Genomic DNA, 19,715 nt, shown 5'->3' with positions numbered 1-19,715 from the left:
GAAATTCACCAATATTTGAAAATCCTCAAGGTAAGATGAAATCTGGGTTTGATAACTAAGTAGCCTTCTGCTTACTCTAGTGTGCTAGCTTTCTATAAAGTACTTTTTCAGCAGCCTGTCTCAAAGTCCTCTGGGAATTTACATTAAAATCCACATTCCTCAACTTAACACAACCATCTGAATTCCAATCTCTTATATGGCACAAGTATTAATAAGCCTCATGGGTGGTTTTTGTATACACAAAGTTTAAATGTCACTGTATCATACCATGCTTCTGCAATATTACCTGATTTTATGCTCAAAGGTAAGAGTTCTCAACTCTTGATTGGGGCCAAAGATCTTAAAAAATTAAATTGTTAACATCATCTATTTTTAAGCTGAGTATCTTGGTCCTGACAAAATCAATGAAAGAATTGGAAAACTGAACAGAGAAATACAGAGTTTCCCTAGAGAAGCTCAGAGAGTGCAGTATAAATAATATATCAGCCTGTTCAAGGTAGACTGTTCTAGTGTACAGATACACAAGATTCTCTTGTCTGGCATCATATTCAGTTACTAAAGTAGTTTCAATGGAATCATCCATTAATCAATGTTGTTATCTATTGGAAAGAAAATACAATATGCAAGTGCCACCAATCTATCTAGTCATTAAAGTCCATGTTTAATGACAATACTCTCTGTCAATCTTATGTGAGTCTAGCTAAAGTCCAGTGCCATAAACATGTCCTAAGAGTACAGACTAAATCATCACAAACAAAATGTTAATTTGAGAAAAGCAAGAGGAAAAAAACAGTGAAGTGACTTTATCCTTCTCGAACATAAATAAGTATTTTATTATCCAGGTGTTAAAACAATAAGCAAAATCCAAGAAGATAAAAGAATGATATGCCGCTTGTAGTCTCTTTTAGCTTTATTTGTATACAGAGGCAACAAAATTTGAAAATAAAAAAAAATTAAAGCATAGTATAAGTAAGATAGTAGGATTTTTCTTAACAGATAAAATAGAATTGCATATTTATTATATAACTTATTCAATATATCTGAAAACATTTTAATAATAAAAATTTTCCTGAATGTAGAAGCTTTTTCACAAGAAGACAGTCACTTGTTTCGGTAGGTACAAAAAGAATGATTAAATAAAACCAAAGGAGCCTTACGCAAGACAATGTAAAATTTTAAACTTTAGATTTTTCCATCTATTCATAGAATCTTATGGTATCATCATACAAGCCTAGATGATCGAAAGATCATGTCATTGTTTTTCAATGTTTAAATAGTTCTGTCTTTATTATCTGTTACATTGTAAAGGCTATGTTAAGTGATGAAAGTATATTGATCTCAGATTAAATGACACAGACAAAATACCAATGTTTTATATATGCACATCCAGATTGAGGAAACAATAATGCAAGTAATATCACATCTTATAGTTGTAAACTCAGTCATCATCACTAGCTGGCATTTAATTACATTTATGAGTGTTGCATGGGTGCCACAAAATCCAAGATTGAAAAGTGCAATAATAATATTTTTATTAGAATAGAAAAACATCTTCATCCTAGTCTACTTTTGTCCATTTATATATGTATGAATATTTCCTTAGTGATTGACTGTGGCTACTATGTCTAGACTCTAAAATTTAAATAGTCAGAATTAGGTTCTTAGAATTTCTAAACTATACATAACCTTTTGTCTCCTAATTATAGACCCCTAACTCTCTTACTAGATATACATGAAGTCATGACTATAGTTATGATTTAATCAAATCTATTCTGCTATAAGACAAACTTTGTACTATTTCTACTGCTAAATTATACCCCAAAACAACTAACTGGATCCTTGTGCTCAAACTTCTACTTACACAATATTTATGGTAAGTCTGTGTCTAGATTCCTACTGGGGTGCTGTCTTTTAAATTTTAGCCCATGTAACTTTTACTCCCTCTGTCTCTAATATGAAGATTGAACTAACATTTTAGCCATTAAAATGTACTGATGATTTTCTTTTTATTTTATTTTATTTTATTTTATTTTTATTTTTTATTTTTTATTATACTTTAAGTTCTAGGGTACATGTGCATAACGTTTATATCATGTATAACTCTCCAATGCAATCCCTCCCTCCTCCCCCCTCCCCCTGATAGGCCCCAGTGTGTGATGTTCCCCTTCCCGAGTCCAAGTGATCTCATTGTTCAGTTCCCACCTATGAGTGAGAACATGCGGTGTTTGGTTTTCTCTTCTTGTGATAGTTTGCTAAGAATGATGGTTTCCAGCTGCATCCATGTCCCTACAAAGGACGCAAACTCATCCTTTTTGATGGCTGCATAGTATTCCATGGTGTATATGTGCCACATTTTCTTAATCCAGTCTGTCACAGATGGACATTTGGGTTGATTCCAAGTCTTTGCTATTGTGAATAGTGCCGCAATAAACATACGTGTGTATGTGTCTTTGTAGTAGAGTAATTTATAATCCTTTGGGTATATACCCAGTAGTGGGATGGCTGGGTCATATGGTACATCTAGTTCTAGATCCTTGAGGAATCGCCATACTGTTTTCCATAATGGTTGAACTAGTTTACAATCCCACCAACAGTGTAAAAGTGTTCCTATTTCTCCACATCCTCTCCAACATCTATTGTTTCCTGACTTCTTAATGATTGCCATTCTAACTGGTGTGAGATGGTATCTCATTGTGGTTTTGATTTGCATTTCTCTGATACCGCTCATCTACCTGAACATTCTCCTCTTGCCTTTGACTCAGACTTTCCCTAATAGACTGCTCTGCTTTAGGGAGCTGTTGCTATGGTTTGGCCCTGTGTCCCTACCCGAATCTCATGTTGAATTGTAATCCCACGTGTTGAAGGAGGAGCCTGGTGGAAAGTGATTTAATCACGCGGGCAAAGTTCCCATTTGCTGTTCTTGTGATGGAGTTCTCATGAAATCTGTTTGCTTAGAAGTGTGGTAGCATTATCCTCTTCACTCTCTCTTCCTCCTGTTCCAGCCATGTAGATCGTACGGGCCTCCCCTTTGCCTTCCACCATGATTTTAAGTTTCCTGAGGCTACCTCAAGCCATGATTCCTGTACAACCTGAAGAACCATGAGCTAATTAAGCCTCTTTTTTAAATAGATTACACAGGCTCAGGTAATTTTTTATAGTAATGTGAAAACAGACCAATAAAATTGCCTTCTACCCAACCCCCAATAATTGCTAGTATTGATTTTCTCCTCCATGAAAGTATGTTCTGAATTTTTACATACTATTTGTTTAATATTCATGATAGGAAAAGCCTTATATTATTAATAGACTGAAACTCATTGCTATTATAAGCCACAACTCATAGTAGTAAATATTGATTTCCACTTTGTGGCAGCATCGTGGTTCCAGAGGAACAATTATTCCGAGACAGAGAAAGGTTTGGTTAAATTTATTGATTTAAAATAAAAGTCTCTATATAAAGCCAAAATTTCATTCTCAAAATCATTAACCAATCCTTGCAATAATGACTGCATTATTTTATCATTAATATTCATTCAGTCATGGCATAATATACATTCATTTCTATTAGAGAATGCACACAAAGTATAATAGTTTATTTTTTCTTTTTCACTTTATTTTCCTAATTGACAAATATAGACTTGGTAATATCACTTAAAATCTTCCTAAATAGTCATAGATGAAAAAGCTTGGAAGTCATTTTTCAAATAAAGATTTTTCTTTGTAACTGCATTGTATTCAGGCCTGTCATCAGTGCTTGTAGCAGAATACTTTCTTGCAATCTCCTATATATGATCATTGAGTCATCATTTATTAGACTCCATTTTGACCTGCAGCATTTGTTGGAAACACCCTTGATATGAACCTATCAAACTACTGAGTTTAATAAATCTATACAACAAGGAAAAAAGCCATTAAGTATATACCCAAAAGAAAGACTTTAGAATCAGTTAGTGCAAGGCACAACAGCTGTAACTAGTTTACTTTAGGCCTGTAACTAACTGTGCTTTTCTTGTTAGTAATATCAGAATAATACCTATAAGAATTGTTATGTGGATTAAATATAACAATGAAAAACTATTGGAAAGTGAGTTAGTAAATTTTCTACAACATTTAGTGAGCTATTCAAGGTCATATCCTTGTGATTAGCTTCAACATTGTGAACATAACTTTTTATCAAGCACTAATATATATTTAAATATTATTTTGTGATAATTTATTTGGCTAATAATTAATATTTACCAACATCTGTTTTTTTTTTGTCTTCACCTACCAATGTTTTAATTTAATCTGATCCCTTCCTTATTAACCAAATCCTTCACTGTGCCCCGACCTCATACTATAAGGTTTAATTCAGACTTAAGCCTAACTCATGCTACTTGTTTACTTTTCTCTATATATGTCTCAAGATTTCTAATTTATTTACTCATCCTATCATCAGGTACATTAATCTAATTGTTATAAATTTTAAACCCAGTATGCTCACATATTTCTTTATGTTAAAATAAATTTTATGTTCTACATTTAAGGAACACACATATATATGTATAACATACATATCTTTAATATCTATATCTGTATCTATGTATTTCAATGACCATGTTAGTCAAGATGCCTATTTAGAAGATACTGAGGGGAATTCTGAAATAAATAGGACAGAAATTTATTAAAAGGGAATGTGGAAACCTTCCAGTTTCTTCTCAGGACATACTGTGTTGAAAGAGTGTCAGTCTCAATCTGAAACAAGCAAATAAACCAACAATAATTCAGGCCAATAGAAAATGCACATTTTCAAAGATTCTGTAGAATTTGTGATCATAAGCTAACCAACTGATCTATAAAATAAAGAGATGCAGGGAAACATAAGCACTGGCTCACCAAGACGAGATGTAACCAGCCTCTAGTAAGGACTCTGAAAGGTTTGAGTAGAGTGATTAGTGAATTGGTGATGGCAGTTAAATGTGCAATGGCGAAAAACAGTGAAGCCTCTTAATGATACAGATATAGGAGGAATTCACAACCTCTTCTAGAATTTTTCTTCATGTACCTCATTAGGCATTTATAGAATACACTAGAGAAGTTATGAGAAAAAACCCTTCATAGCATGGAATTGAGGAAGGAGAAACATCAATCTTTTTCAGTAAGAACATGAAGCAATATGCTATTGTTAAAGATACACTCTGGCCACAGGAATAAAACTAGAAATCAATAACAAAAAGATATCTGGAAGTACCCTGAATACTTAAAATTAAACAGTTCACTTCTAAAATATTCTTGAGTCAAAAGGTAAGCCCTGAAATAAATCAACAATCATACCAAACAGACCAAAAATAAAACTCAACATATTAACATGTGTGGGATGGAAACAAAGTAGTGGTTAGACAGAGATGCATATAATTGTAAATCAGAAACACTAGACTCAAGTGAGTATACTTGTTTCTGAGGGCAGTAAGGTTTAGCTATTTTATTTTATTATTTATTTTTTTAGTTTTGGAGATAGAGTCTCACACTGTCACCCAGGCTGGAGTGCAGTGGCATGATCTTGGCCCACTACAAACTCTGCTTCCCGGGTTCAAGAGATTCTCCTGCCTCAGCCTCCTGAGTAGCTGGGATTACAGGCGTGCATCACCATACCTGGCTAATTTTTGTATTTTTAGTAGAGATGGAATTTCACCATATTGTCCAAGCTGGTCTCGAACTCCTGATCTACCCACCTTGGCAGTGATCTGCCTGCCTTGGCCTCCCAAGTTGCTAGGATTACAGGTGTGAACCGCTGTGCCAGGTCAGGTTTAGCTATTTTAAAATTACTTTACATGTAAAATAAGTAAATATAGATAGTGAAAATTAGGTTATTCACTCAGAAAAATAAGTTACAAATAAGCAAACGAAGAATGGTAGAACAAAGTCTGTGCTACTGGATTGAAAAAGTTATCAGTGTGTACTCATTCATTACACACATATGCATCAATATATGCTATGTATATATGTATGTAAATGTATAAATGCTGTGTAAAATCAATTACATATTTTTATATATATAAATTTATACATCTGTATGTCTGTGTGTATATATAGACATATATAAACACACATATACACATAAATATACATGCACATATATACATATATATACTGAGAGAAATTAGAATTAGTGAACTTTTGGTAGAAATTAGCATATTTAGCCCCCAGATCATGGTTTATAAATATCATTGTTTAATAAAAGGAAGACCTTCTTGTGAAACTAATTCTAAGCTTGAGACAACAAAGATACCTGATGTACCTAAAGCATCTTACAATGCCAGAAAGTAAAGTAGTGCTCAATGAAAAAGCGTAGTGCCATGTAAAAGAACACAGGGACGAGTTAGAAAGACCTTCCAAAGGCCAAAGCCATAATACTTTGAGCAATAAAATAAATAATAAAAATATTGGATTACAATTCAGAAAGTAAAATAAAGATGCATGGTTTCATATTGCTGTAAATAAATGATTAAAAATATAAATAATTGGGGAATAAAGGACAACTCTGAAGAATTCCAATTAGCAAATGTAGAAGAAATGAGGGGGTAAAAATCAGCATCAGTACACTGCAGTAATAATGGCTGCAGGCAAGGTTCACAAATGAAATTAAATCTAAATAACATTAATGAATAAATATTTAACAGGAAACAGAATATTTGCAGAGGCCTAAATATTTATTAATTGCAAGTAGTAAATTTTAGCTTTATTTTTAAAGAAACTGTCAGACATTATGCTAAGCAAGTGATCAAGAATAATATCACCAAAATTATGTCAGGTTAATGTCTTAGACCCTCTCATATAAGGTAATAAAAAGAACACTTCACTTTTACGGTATTCTTCTAAAAAAATTATCTCAATCTAATTATAAGAAAATCTCAGAAAAATGCAAACTGTGGGAAATTCTTCAAAATGCATGGCCACTACACAACAAAATTATCAAGGTCTTGAAAGACAGAGGAATTTCCACAGATTAAAAAAGACTAAAGAGACTTAACAAGTAAATGCATAGGAAAACTGGGGTAATCTGAATAAGGTATGTAATTTATGCTGATTTCTTAATCTTGATCATTTTACTATGGTTATGTAAGATGTTAATATCAGGAGAAACCAGGTGAAAAGTATGAGAAAAATATGTTCTTTCTTTGTAAATCTTCTGTAGGTCTAAAATTATTTTTACATATCAAGTTAAAATACATATATGATGGACACAGAGAAGGCAGGAAAAATTGCTTCAGACCCTGTCTAACTGTTCTTTTGATAACATTGGTGTTAGCAGTCTACCATCACAGAAAAGAGACTTCTTCCCCTAGTGCATAGATTCATTAGCACTTAACCCTTAATTTAAAATCTAAAAGGGGTGCGCTTTGGTTCGGAAAAACTTAAGTTGCATTTTTTTTGCCATAGAAACTAAGAAAGCTGAAAGGATTTTTTTTTTTTTTTTTTGAGATGGAGTTTCATTCTTGTTGCCCAGGCTGGAGTGCTGTGGCAGGATCTTGGCTCACTGCAACCTCCGTCTCCCTGGTTCAAGTGATTCTCGTGCCTCAGCCTCCAGAGTAGCTGGGATTACAGGCATGCACCACCATGCCCAGCTAATTTTTGTATTATTAGTAGAGACGGGGGGTTTTACCATGGTGACCAGGTTGCTCTCGAACTTCTGGCCTCAGGTGATCCACCTGCCTTGGCCTCCCATAGTGCTGGGGTTATAGCAGTGAGTCATCACACCCAGCCTATTTTCAGTATTTTTAAGGAGAGGTGGTTTTTCCTCTCCTATAAAACTCATAGGGTGGGAAAATATAAAGGTGGTTTCAGTTTTGGGTTATTAATTCAGATGAAAAATATCCATTGCAAAGATGTATCTAAAACCACCTTACAGAAAAAAAGTTCTCAAATCAAACAACTTCTCATAATTTTGTGAGGTCCATGATTTTCCCTTCACTTCCAATATCTCATTGGGGTTTTTCATTCAGTAGGAAATGTGGCAAACACTGATGGAGTCTTAAGGGAATTCCTTGAATTCCTTGAGTATCTCATTGTGAGAGCCAATTAGGTTTCTTCAGCTGCTAACGAAAACATGCTACAGTCTTCTTTCTGTTCATTGTTCTAGGTGTTTTCTCATGTGGCTAACGCTAGAGAAGGTTCAGTTTAGGAAACTTTTGATAAATCACTTCCCTTTATATGAAAGGGAGAAAATTAAAAGTTCCATTTAGGTGGTTACTATAGCATGTATGGGAATGAAATCAATACCTCTGATACTAGGGAAAAAAAAAAATGAAGCAAAACCAGAAGAAGAAGAAGAACAACAACAACAAAACATATGCACTTAAATAAATTCAATGTCATAAGAATGACAGCAGCAGAGATCTTAGAAATTTAAAACAAGATTTTAAAACTCAAAATATTAGACATTTCCAAGAACTCTATTTGTGATTTAAAGTTCAAATGGAGAAAATATCACACACCTTAGAGAAAAACAAAAAGTACAGTGGGAAACAGAAACCAGCATCATCATTAAATACGTTACATATGAGTTCTAAATTTATTTTCAAAGAATCAATATGTTAGTATGTTCAGTTATTTGCCTTCTATTTTTAAACTTAACTTCCTTGTAAAGCAATCTTTTTTGATTGCCTGCTTCACCCTGACTCATTCTGATTACCTACTCCACCCTGACTTATTCCAGTTACCTGCTCTGTCATAATCATATTTTTTTTACGCCAAACCACTCCCCCCATCATTCACTTTAAATTAGCCAATCAGAATTAGTTTAGCCTGTGCGGTCTAAACCTAGCCAATAGGGGAATGATACAGTAGTGGGGACTATTTGTGGCAGGGTAAGAACCCCTACCCCTCCTTGTCCAAATGTGCACTCACCATTGCTCCATCTGTAAGGGTGCACCCTTCTATAGACGTAACTTGACTTGCTGAGAATTAAAAAGACAATTTTATATTCGAGTACTATTTCTTTTGCAGCACTGAAACTTTATTTATAACAATTTGGGGACTCTCCCGTGATTACATTCCCCTCTGGGGGCAGTCTCTGGTTCTCTCTTGTGAAGAGGCATACCCCGTCCCCTTGTGGCAGCCTCAGGGGTGAGGAATCAGGACCAACCCAGTGCAAGGAATAACCCAAGCTCTTAGTAACATGGAAATAAAATGGCCAGCAACCTAGCTTAAAGGGTCCTCATATACTGCGGCAACAGCTCTGTGCACAGACCAAGGAAGGAGAAACTGCAGGAGCTGGTAAAGTATTTCTTTGGTGGTCCTGACTAAGGACAAAGCTGCAGGGTGGTAAAGCATTCCTTGGTTAGGACATACCAAGAAGAGAGAAACTGCAGGGGCAGTAAAACATTCCTTAGTCAGGACTAGGGAAAGAAAGCCCTGGGGGGCAGTGAAGTATTCCTTAGTCAGGATGTCTTTGAGGTTAAAAAGAGGTGAGAAATCCCCATGAGGGGAGGGTAAACCTTAGGAAGACATGAGGAATCCCAAAAAGTAGGGTTTGAACGTCAAAAAGAGGTGAGAAATCCTCATGAGGGGCAATTGAATCTGAAAAAGAGGTGAGCAATCCTCATGAAGGGGGGTTGAACCTCATAAAGAGGTGAGAAATCCCCATCGAGGGACTGAACCTCACACAAACCTCTGGTAGTAAGAAAAATATTCAGAACTTCTCTTTCCTTTCTTCTCAGAGGAGGAAGGAGTAGCTCCACTGCCACCAGTTCCTCCTCTAGGGAAGGGGAAGAAGAGCAGAGAACAGCAGCATAAGCAGCTGGAAGAGGCAGGGAAAGAGCAGCAGAGAGGAGATAGAGAGAGAGGGAAGAGAGAAAGAGGAGGGAAAGAGAGAGAGAGAGAAACAGACACTGAGAGAGGAAGAGACAGAGAGACAAAGAGGGAGTCAGAGAGAGAGAGAGAGAAAGAGAGAGACAAAGTCAAAGAGAGAAAGAAAGAGAGAAAGAGAGAGATAGAAGTAGTAAAGAGAAAATAGTGTACCATATTCCTTTAAAAGTCAGGGTAAATTTAAAACCTATAATTGATAATTGAAGGTCTTCTCCATGACCCTATAACATTCCAATACCACTTTGTCATTAGTGTAAACAAGGGCATATCCCAAAGGCACTGAAGCCACTGACAACCTCTAGCCTTCCTATCAAAAATCCTTGGTCAGGTGCAGTGTCTCATGTCTGTAATCCCAGCACTTTGGGAGGCCAAGGTGGGCAGATCACAGGGTCAGGAAATCTAGACCATCCTGGCTAACATGGTGAAACCACGTCTCTACTAAAAATACAAAAAAATTAGCTGGGCGTGGTGGTGGGCGACTGTAGTCCCAGCAACTCAGGAGGCTGAGGCAAGAGAATGGCATGAACCTGGGAGGCGGAGCTTGAAGTGAGCTGAGATCACCCCACTGCACTTCAGCCTGAGTGACAGAGCAAGACTCCATCTCTAAATAAATAAATAAATACATAAATAAATAATCCTTAACCCAGTAACCCACGGATGCCCCACATGTATTCAATCTGTAGCGGCAACTGCTTTGCTAGCAGAAGAAAGTAGAAAAATAACTTTTAGAGGAAACCTCATTGTAAACCTCATTGTGAGCACATCACCAGTTCAGAACAATCCTAAGTCAAAAAAAAAAAAAAAAAAAAAAAAGCAAAAGAGTAGAGTAGCTTACTAACTCAAAAATCTTAAAGTTTGGGGCTATTCTTTTAGAAAAAGATAATTTAACATTAACCACGGATAATTCCCTTAACCCAGCAGATTTCCTAACAGGAGATCTAAATCTTAATTAATTACCATACAAAGGTCTGACCAGACCTAGGAGGAACTCCCTCCAGGACAGGACCATAGATGGCTCCTCCCCAGTGACTGAGGGAAGAAGACACAATGGATATTCAGTAATTGATAGGGAAACTCTTGTAGAAGCAGAGTTAGTAAAATTGCCTAATAATTGGTCTGCTCAAATGTGTGAGCTGTTTGCACTCAGCCAAGCATTAAAGTACTTACAGAACTAGGAAGGAACCATCTATACCAATTCTAAGTTAATTTGGACTAAACAAGATCTTATTAATAGCAAAGGATAATTGAAATCCCAAACTTACAAGGTTTTCAACAAAAGTAAAGTTTGCTGAAAGTTAACAGTGTAACTTGTATTATCCTAACTTCTAATCTTGTGGCCTTAGGCAGTCGAAGTCACAGACATGAAGGAAGTTCACTTCGGAGAAAACCGGAAAAAAAAAAACAAAAAAGGAGGGGAAAAATTTATATAAAAAACAACGTCATATGGTAAATTCTTTTCCTAAAATAAATTAGCTGGTTGTTTAAAGAAAGGGATGTTTGCAACAATTCAGAAGTTTGAGGCATGTCAAAGATTGTGAAAGTAGTGGGAAAAAAAAAAGTTATGAAAGGGAATTTATGCAAGAAATGCTGTATAATTTAGAAGTAATTAGGCCTCCTGAATGTACAACTATTGACGAAACAGTTTATGTGCAAGGAAAGTAAAACATACTTTGGTAAAAGTGTTTTAAAGAGGCATAAAAATGAGAATTTTTACCTACATTAAAAGGTTAGGGCCCGGCGCGGTGGCTCAAGCCTGTAATCCCAGCACTTTGGGAGGCCGAGACGGGAGGATCACGAGGTCAGGAGATCGAGACCATCTTGGCTAACACAGTGAAACCCCGTCTCTACTAAAAAATACAAAAAACTAGCCGGGCGAGGTGGCGGGCGCCTGTAGTCCCAGCTACTCAGGAGGCTGAGGCGGGAGAATGGCGTAAACCCGGGAGGCGGAGCTTGCAGTGAGCTGAGATCCGTCCACGGCACTCCAGCCTGGGCGACAGAGCGAGACTCAGTCTCAAAAAAAAAAAAAAAAAAAGGTTAGAATATTTGTTTTAAAGGCTTAAGCAAGTTTTAAAATGTTAATTGTAGAGGAAACACGGTGTGTAAACATATTGGCTAATGTTAAAGGGGTATCATCCAGTTTTTCTGTGAACTGGACATTAAAACAAAAACACAATGGGTTTTTCTTAAAGCACTAACCTGCTCTTTAACAAAAATTATAGAAGTTTAAAAAGAGTATAAAAATCTTACCTTATGGTCAGACGTTAAAATTCGATACATATTTCTACAAGGTTTTATTAAAATTGAGTTCAACATTAATAACACACTAATTATAAAAGTGAAATTTAGCTTATCTCATGTAAAAATCATAGAGAAAGCATTGTCAAATATAAAATGGTGTTTGGCTTTCTTTGGTCTAAAAACTAATAAAAATAGGTGCTAAAGGAAATTTCTCAGTAAGAAGGCACCAAGGACTATAAAGTCCACTGCTGATGTCTCCACATTTAAAACAAAAGAAAAGTTTCTTAGAAATTATATACTTGATTTATCTTCCACTTTCCTTTCCCTTAAAACTAAAAGTCTTATAGCACAGGTAAGGTACCACTCCTAGAATTTCCAGTAAACCAGCACCAGCCTGAGGATCATATTCTCATCAAAGGGTAGATAGAAGGAAAACTCAAATCAGCCTGGGAAGGACCCTGCCTTGTGCTGCTAACCACCGAGACTGCTGTTGGTACAGTGAAAGGGGGATGGACTCATCACACCCAAGTCAAGAAAGCACTGCCCCCTCTAGAGTTATGGGCCACAGTCCAGGGGAGAGCCCTACTAAACTAAAGCTGAGAAAAATTTAACTCTTTCATCTATTTTATTACTATTTCTTCTTTCCTGGATCTGTTGCTTATCATCTAGTTATTAACATAACCAAGTCAATTTTGCCTCAAACTGTTTGCATTTAATGCTTGCCTTGTTATACCCTGTGGGGACTTGCTAAGTCAACAACAGCTCTCTACTTCAGAAAAATACCTCTGTCCATCCTGACTCTCCTCAGACTGGGCATTAGTGAATTGCGACCATTTAATCCGGGGAGATTTTGGTAAAGACCCCAGTGTCAACCAGGAGTCTTTCTCTCCGATGTAGAGCTTTTATGCTGTAGTTGGTTCAACATTCTGTGGACCACTAAAGAGCAAGAATGGACTGCCCCAACCAGTTTCCATAATTTCCTAAAACCATACATTCATTTTACTAGAGGGACAGCTCCCTGCCCCTGCCCCCAATCCCCACAACTGTCAGCTAGACTAGTGAAATTCTACACAGGTTATTATCTCAAACCCTCAAAGTTCTTCCCCTTTTCCAAGCCAGTTCCCTTCTATAAGCTGGTTTTATGGTATAGGTGCTAAGCTTTCAGGGATAGATCCTATTGGATTATTTGAAATTCATCTCTTTGATCCCAAGTCACCTGCACCTTCTTCTAAGCCTTCTAAAACTTCTCACAATGGAACAATTGCTCCTCCTCCATCTAACGACAAGACCAAGATAGCTATTGTAGAAATTAAAGATTTTAAACAAACTTGGGCAATTAAGACAGGATACCAAGATGCAAATACCTGGTTGGAATGGATCAAATATTCCATCAGCATGTTGAACAAAGGCAATTATTATGCTTCTGCACATGTCAGGCCAGAGGCCCAGATTGTCCCCTTTCCACTAGGGTGGTCCTCTAGTTGACCGTCATGGGCTGTATGGTAGCTCCTTTCCAGGATTCTACAGCCCGGAGTAACAAGTCGTGCCATGATCTCTCTCTGCTATATCCTGAAGTCTGTCACCCTGTGGATCAGCCCCTGAGGGCCATCCAGTGTCTCCAAACACTAAGTTCACTTCGTATGTCTCACAACGGTGAAGAAATTTAGCATTCCTTGGAAACCTGAAGGGATGCAGTGAGCTTACGAATTTTCAAGAGCTTATCAATCAGTCAGCTACTGTTCATCTCCGAGCAGATGTGTGGTGGTATTGTGGTGGACCTTTACTGGACACTCTGCTCTTGGGGCCCGTGCCGGGGGTGGTGGAGAATGAACAGACACAAGAGACAAAGACAAACAGAGAACATGGCGGCCTCACCTAGAGCCTCCGCCTCACTTTATTTATACTCCATAAATCCCACGTCAGCAAAAATAACACAATGCAAAACAAACTTTCTGCACCCAGATATAACCTTCTGCTTAGTTCTTTGTCTCTAAGTTCTTTCTTATTTTGTCTGCCTCCTTGGCGCCTACTAGAGTTCATTAAAAGTTCAACTAGAGATAGTATCCTTGACTACTGGAGTTCATTAAAAGTGCAACTAGCTAGAGATACTGTCCTTGAGCCTTATCCATTCTTAGCATATTGTTTTCAATGGCCCCTGCACTCTGCCAAGTAACTAAAGTGTCACTTATGCTTTATTTCTTTCACCCTGGCATTTCATCAACCAGGAAAAGGAAACTAAGACATCATAAAACAAGATAAGCCCCTTATGGGTCTTTTGACTCTCATGTCTATTTAAACACAACTGGAGTCCCACGGGGAATACCAGATCAATTCAAAGCCCAAAATCAAATAGCTGCAGGATTTGGGTCAATATATTGGTGGGTGACAGTTAATAAAAATATAGTACATCTACTACAACCAACAGCAATTTATTAACTGTACTAGAGATGTTGTTAAAGGAAGAGTTGAGCAAATACGGTCTACTAGCCAGATGGCTTGGGAAAATAGGATAGCCTTAGACATGATATTAGCAAAAAGAGGAGGAGTTTGTGTCATGATTAAAATTCAATGTTGTACCTTCATCCAAACAATACTGCTCCTGATGGAAGTATAGCAAAGGAATTGCAAGGTCTGACTGCTCTGTCCAATGAGTTAGCCAACAACTCAAGGGTAAAGGACCTCTTTACAGAAAGGCTAGAAAAGTAGTTCGGTAAATGGAAAAGAATAATAACCTCAATTCTTACTTCCCTCACAGTCATAATGGGTGTACTTATTCTTGTCAGGTTCTGTGTCACACTGTGCATCCGTGGGTTGGTGCGGAGGCTTATAAAAATGGCACTTACTAAAACCTCCCTTAACTATCCTCCACCTTATCCAGAGAAGCTTCTTCTTTTGGAAAATCAAGTAGAACAACTAAGCCAAGACATGTTAAAAAGTTTGAAAAGAAAGAGCTGTAAGGAAATGTAAGAGGAGGGGTTGTTAGATATGAGTTGTAAATTTCTTTTCAAAGAATCAATATGTCAGTATGTTCAATTCTTTGCCTTCTACTTTTAAACTTAACTTCCTAGTAAAGCAACCTTTTTTGATTACCTGCTCCACCCTGACTCATTCCAATTACCTACTCCACCCTGACTCATTCTGATTACCTGCTCTGTCAAAACCATTTTTACCACCAAACCACTCACCCCGTCACTCTCTTTAAATTAGCCAGTCGGAATTAGTTTAGCCTGTGCAGTCTAACCCTAGCCCATAGGGGAACGAGGCAGCAGCAGGGACCACATGCATCAGGGATAAGAACCTCTTCCCCTCCCTTATCCAAGTGTGGGCTCACCATTGCTCCTTCTGTAAGGGCGCACCCTTCTATAGAAGTAACTTGCTTTGCTGAGAATTTAAAGGAACATTTTATATTTGAGTGCTATTTCTTTTGAGGTATCAAAACTTTATTTATAACAAATATACGAGATATGGAAGATTGTAGCATGTAACAAATAATAAATGTTGGAGAAATTATGACATAAATGATGAGACCTAAAATGCAAAGTATTACTGACTTTGAAGAAAATTATTTTACAAAGATGATATGTTTGTAATTAAAAAAAATAACGGCAGGGAGCAGTGGCTCACATCTGTAATCTCAGCACTTTGGAAGGCCAAGGCAGGTGAATCACGATGTCAGGAGTTCAAGATTAGCTTGGCCAACATAGTGAAACCCCATCTCTACTAAAAATAGAAAAATTAGCCGGACTTGGTTGTGGGTATCTATAGTTCCAGCTTCTTAGCTTCTTGAGAGGCTGAGGCAGGAGAATCCCTTGAACCTGGAAGGCGAAGGTTTCAGTGAGCCGAGATCACGCCACTGCACTCCAGCCTGGGTGACAAAGTGAGACTCCATCTCAAGATAAAATAATAATAATAACAAAAACTATAACCCTAAGTTGAATTTTTTTTTTTTTTTTTTTAGTTTTTAAATGAAAGGTGCTCATTACATCTGTGGCAATATTTAAAAAAACAGATATATATAGTACCAAAATTCCTGAATTTCAAGAATAAATAAAAATAGTCATATGTATTTACACAGGAAAATGATTATATAAAAATGAAAGAAGATCTCATAACTTTCTTAAGTACTTCAATGGGAGTTACCTAACAGTTGAAATAAATTGGCATTTGAGACAAAAGTCCTATACCCTCACATGTATTTAAAAGAGAAAATTTTTTCTCCTCTTTTTATGAATTTTTCTCTTTCTATAGATTTTTCTATATCTACTGATATACATATACATACATATATCAGAGGTTAAATAATAATTATGTACATGTATACATACGGCAGTTGTAGTTGTAGAGATAATATATATACACATATTATGTGTATATATATCAGATGTTAAAGAATAGTAATCATACTTATGATTAAAACAAAAGAAATATTTTTATTTCAACACTGCTTTGGGTCAGAGACATGATGAAATAATTTATTTGTTTTAATCATACACTCTGGGGTACTATTGATAGTCATCAGACATTCTCATAAGGTATTTGATATGTACTAGAAGCTAGTCTTATTGAGTCACAAAAGAATTTAAAATATACACTGTTTAGAGATGAGGACGTGTGAGTCCCTCCTTTCCTAACTAAAAGGAGAGAAAGCAGAGATTTGGGGACTTACGTGCAATTGCTGAGAATATGATTCTTTAGGCTGTGTAATAAAACAGAAATACTCTGTTTAAGCTAGTGAAGTTATGAACATAAAGATAATGATACAACAGTGTTAATGTAACTTCTGTCCCTTCTGGCACTGCTGTTGATTCATGATTGCTTGTAAAATCATCAACAGGTATGCTGAACTGGAAAAATCCATTATTGTTTTTACATATACAAAGTAAAAATGAGACCTGGAATAAATGTCTTAAAGTCATGTCTGTAAAAAATAAGGCATAATAAAACCACAGCTTTTTAATGACATCTTCTAGTGGAATTTTTTTCTACTTCTATATTTTTATCTAGCATGAAGGGTTTTATTGATGTTCTGTTTGAGGTTATAACTCAATTCAACCAAAGAAGGTCAGGGTCTCTGTTCAATTTCTGTACACTAATCAGTTAATGAGCTTCATTTGAATTGTTAGAAGCTTTCTTTATAAGTACAATGCTTGAAGAGACCAGAGGCAAAATTCTCCCATTAGACATCCATCTGTAACCATCACTAATTTCAACGGAAGTTTCTACATAAATAGCCTGGGATAGAATTTAGATCTAGAAAACAAGATCTGGGAAAAGTCAGTAAAGGTTTTATTTTTCTAATTCATTACTTTTGTAATTAATTTAACAGTATCTACTTACAACATGTCTTCCAAAATGTTAATTATTACAAAAGAGAAATAATCTTACATTTTTGTTTTTGGATTATTCTCGTATGTTTAGAAACAAACTTTACCTAAAGTGAATTGAAGAGTGAAAAAGAAGATGTTAAATGTACTTAACGGTTTCAAAACTGTGGTAATAAAGTCTTCCCTGTGATATACTGAAAGCAATTTCACACACATTGACTCCAATTCAGGATATGACAAGTACCTTTCTATATAAAGCATTAAGCCACATAAGGAACTGAAATCAACTTTTTCAGATCCCTGGGGCACTTCGCTGACCTAACTGATAATTAAAGATTGACTAGGTTTTAGTTGAAAACCATAACTAATGTTATAAAATCAGAGGACTGCTGCTGCATTTTGCTTCTGTTGTATGTACAATTAGCATTTTCTCTATAATATTTTTAACTGGAATTGTGGCATGTATTATTCTTTGATCATTCCATTGTTAATCTTTTTCGTGTTGTTTTACCTGAGATATATTGAGGAGTATAAGGATAAGAAATTTAGAAAAAGTACACACGGTGAAGATGTTACATTTCAGTACGGTAATGTGCCCTTACACCACAATTTGGATAGTATTATTCAATTATCTTTTGTTATGTTTTTATTAAGAAACGTAAAATAATGGTGGTGTTATTATTATTTTGCTTTAGAAACAGTAACATTAGGTAGGGATACTTGGATGCATTTCCAAATATGGGAGTCAATCCTTATCTTTTTACAATGTATTTTAAGCCAAATTGAAGTGGGAAAAGTTCCTTTATCCCCCTCGCAGGGCTTGCAACAGGGACGTGACTCGCTTTTTTGGTGTCCAGCTACTCAAACCCCTAGGAGGAGCATGCAGAGGAGCAGGTCATGGGGTTCTGACCCACGTCAGCCTCTAGGGTTGAGTGTTTGCAGCTCCAGAAGTCTCAGCTGGCAAGTGTTAGAGTGTGCTCTTTCAGTTTTGCTGTCTACAGGCGGCTTGTGTTAATCAGCTCAATTAGACCCTCTGCCTTATCCCAAGGACAGAGGGCTTTCTGTATCCCGGGTTCTTGCCTTGATGTACCAGAAAAATAAGATCACATGTGGGCTTGGAGGATGGGTGCAAGGTTTTATTGAGTGGAGGTAGCTTTCAGTGAGGTGGATGGGGAGGCCAGAACGGGGATAGAGTGGGAAGGTGATCTTCCCCTGGAGTCGGGCCGCCCAGCATCCGGACTCTCCTCCAACTGAATTCCCCTTGGCATCTGTGACATTCCGCTGTCCATGGCCTGCCGGCCTCTGTCGGTATGCTCTTCTGCTGGTGTATTCCTCTGGACGTCCAGCCGCTTGCGTGTGTGTCTGCTTAAAGTCTCGGGTTTAGATGGGCACCGGATGGTAAGTGTGGCGGGCCAGAAGGCAACTTTTTAGGTGTGAAAACAGAAATACTTTAACTCACTTAGGTCTGAGGGTGGCATCCGCTCCAGGGACCCCGTCCTTCTCTACCCAGCACATCCCTACACCGCTTCCAGATCAAAATGTTCTCTATAGTTAAAATAAACATATAGTTAAAAAAATAGCATTTCACAGAAATTTAAAAAGTGTTCAAAGTTATATATATATATATATATTTAAAATTGTGTATGTTTTATTTCTTCAAACTTTCTTGAGGTATAATTGAGAAATAAATTGACTTCTTAGTTTGCTGTAGTCTCTCTTGTTTATTTTTGCTTCTGTTGTCTATGCTTTTGGTTTCAATAAAAACAATAAAATATGCAAATGCGATGCCTTGATATACATAGATATTGTGAAATTAATACCACAACCAAGCAATTTAGCACATCCATCACCTCACATAGTTGGCATATTTTTTTATTTTGTCTGGCAAGAATATTTAAGATCTACTTTATCAGCAAATTTCAAGTATACAATATGGTATTAACTTTAGTCCTCATGCTGTACATTAGATCCTCAGAATTCATTCATATTATAACTGAAATTTTGTACCCTTTGACCAATATTTCCCCATTTCTTACACCTCTGATCCCTGACAAACACTGTTCTACTCTGTTTTTATGAGTTTGACTTTTTTATCTTTCACACGTAAGTATTAATACGTGGCATTTGTCATCCTGTCTCACTTCGCTTACCATAACACCCTCAGGTTTCATTCATGTTTTTTAAAATGGCAGGATCTCCTCCTTCCTCAAGTCTGAATGATATTTTATTGAATGTACATGCCACATTTGCTTGATCCATTCATCCTTCATTGGTCACCTAGGTTGTTTCCATGTCTTGACTGTTTTG

Source organism: Trachypithecus francoisi, unplaced genomic scaffold (genome assembly GCF_009764315.1).
Source record: "Trachypithecus francoisi isolate TF-2019V2 unplaced genomic scaffold, Tfra_2.0 Lachesis_group1, whole genome shotgun sequence".
Taxonomy (NCBI): Eukaryota; Metazoa; Chordata; class Mammalia; order Primates; family Cercopithecidae; genus Trachypithecus; species Trachypithecus francoisi.
The sequence above is the reverse complement of the archived record's forward strand: the minus strand, read 5'-3'. Positions refer to the sequence as shown.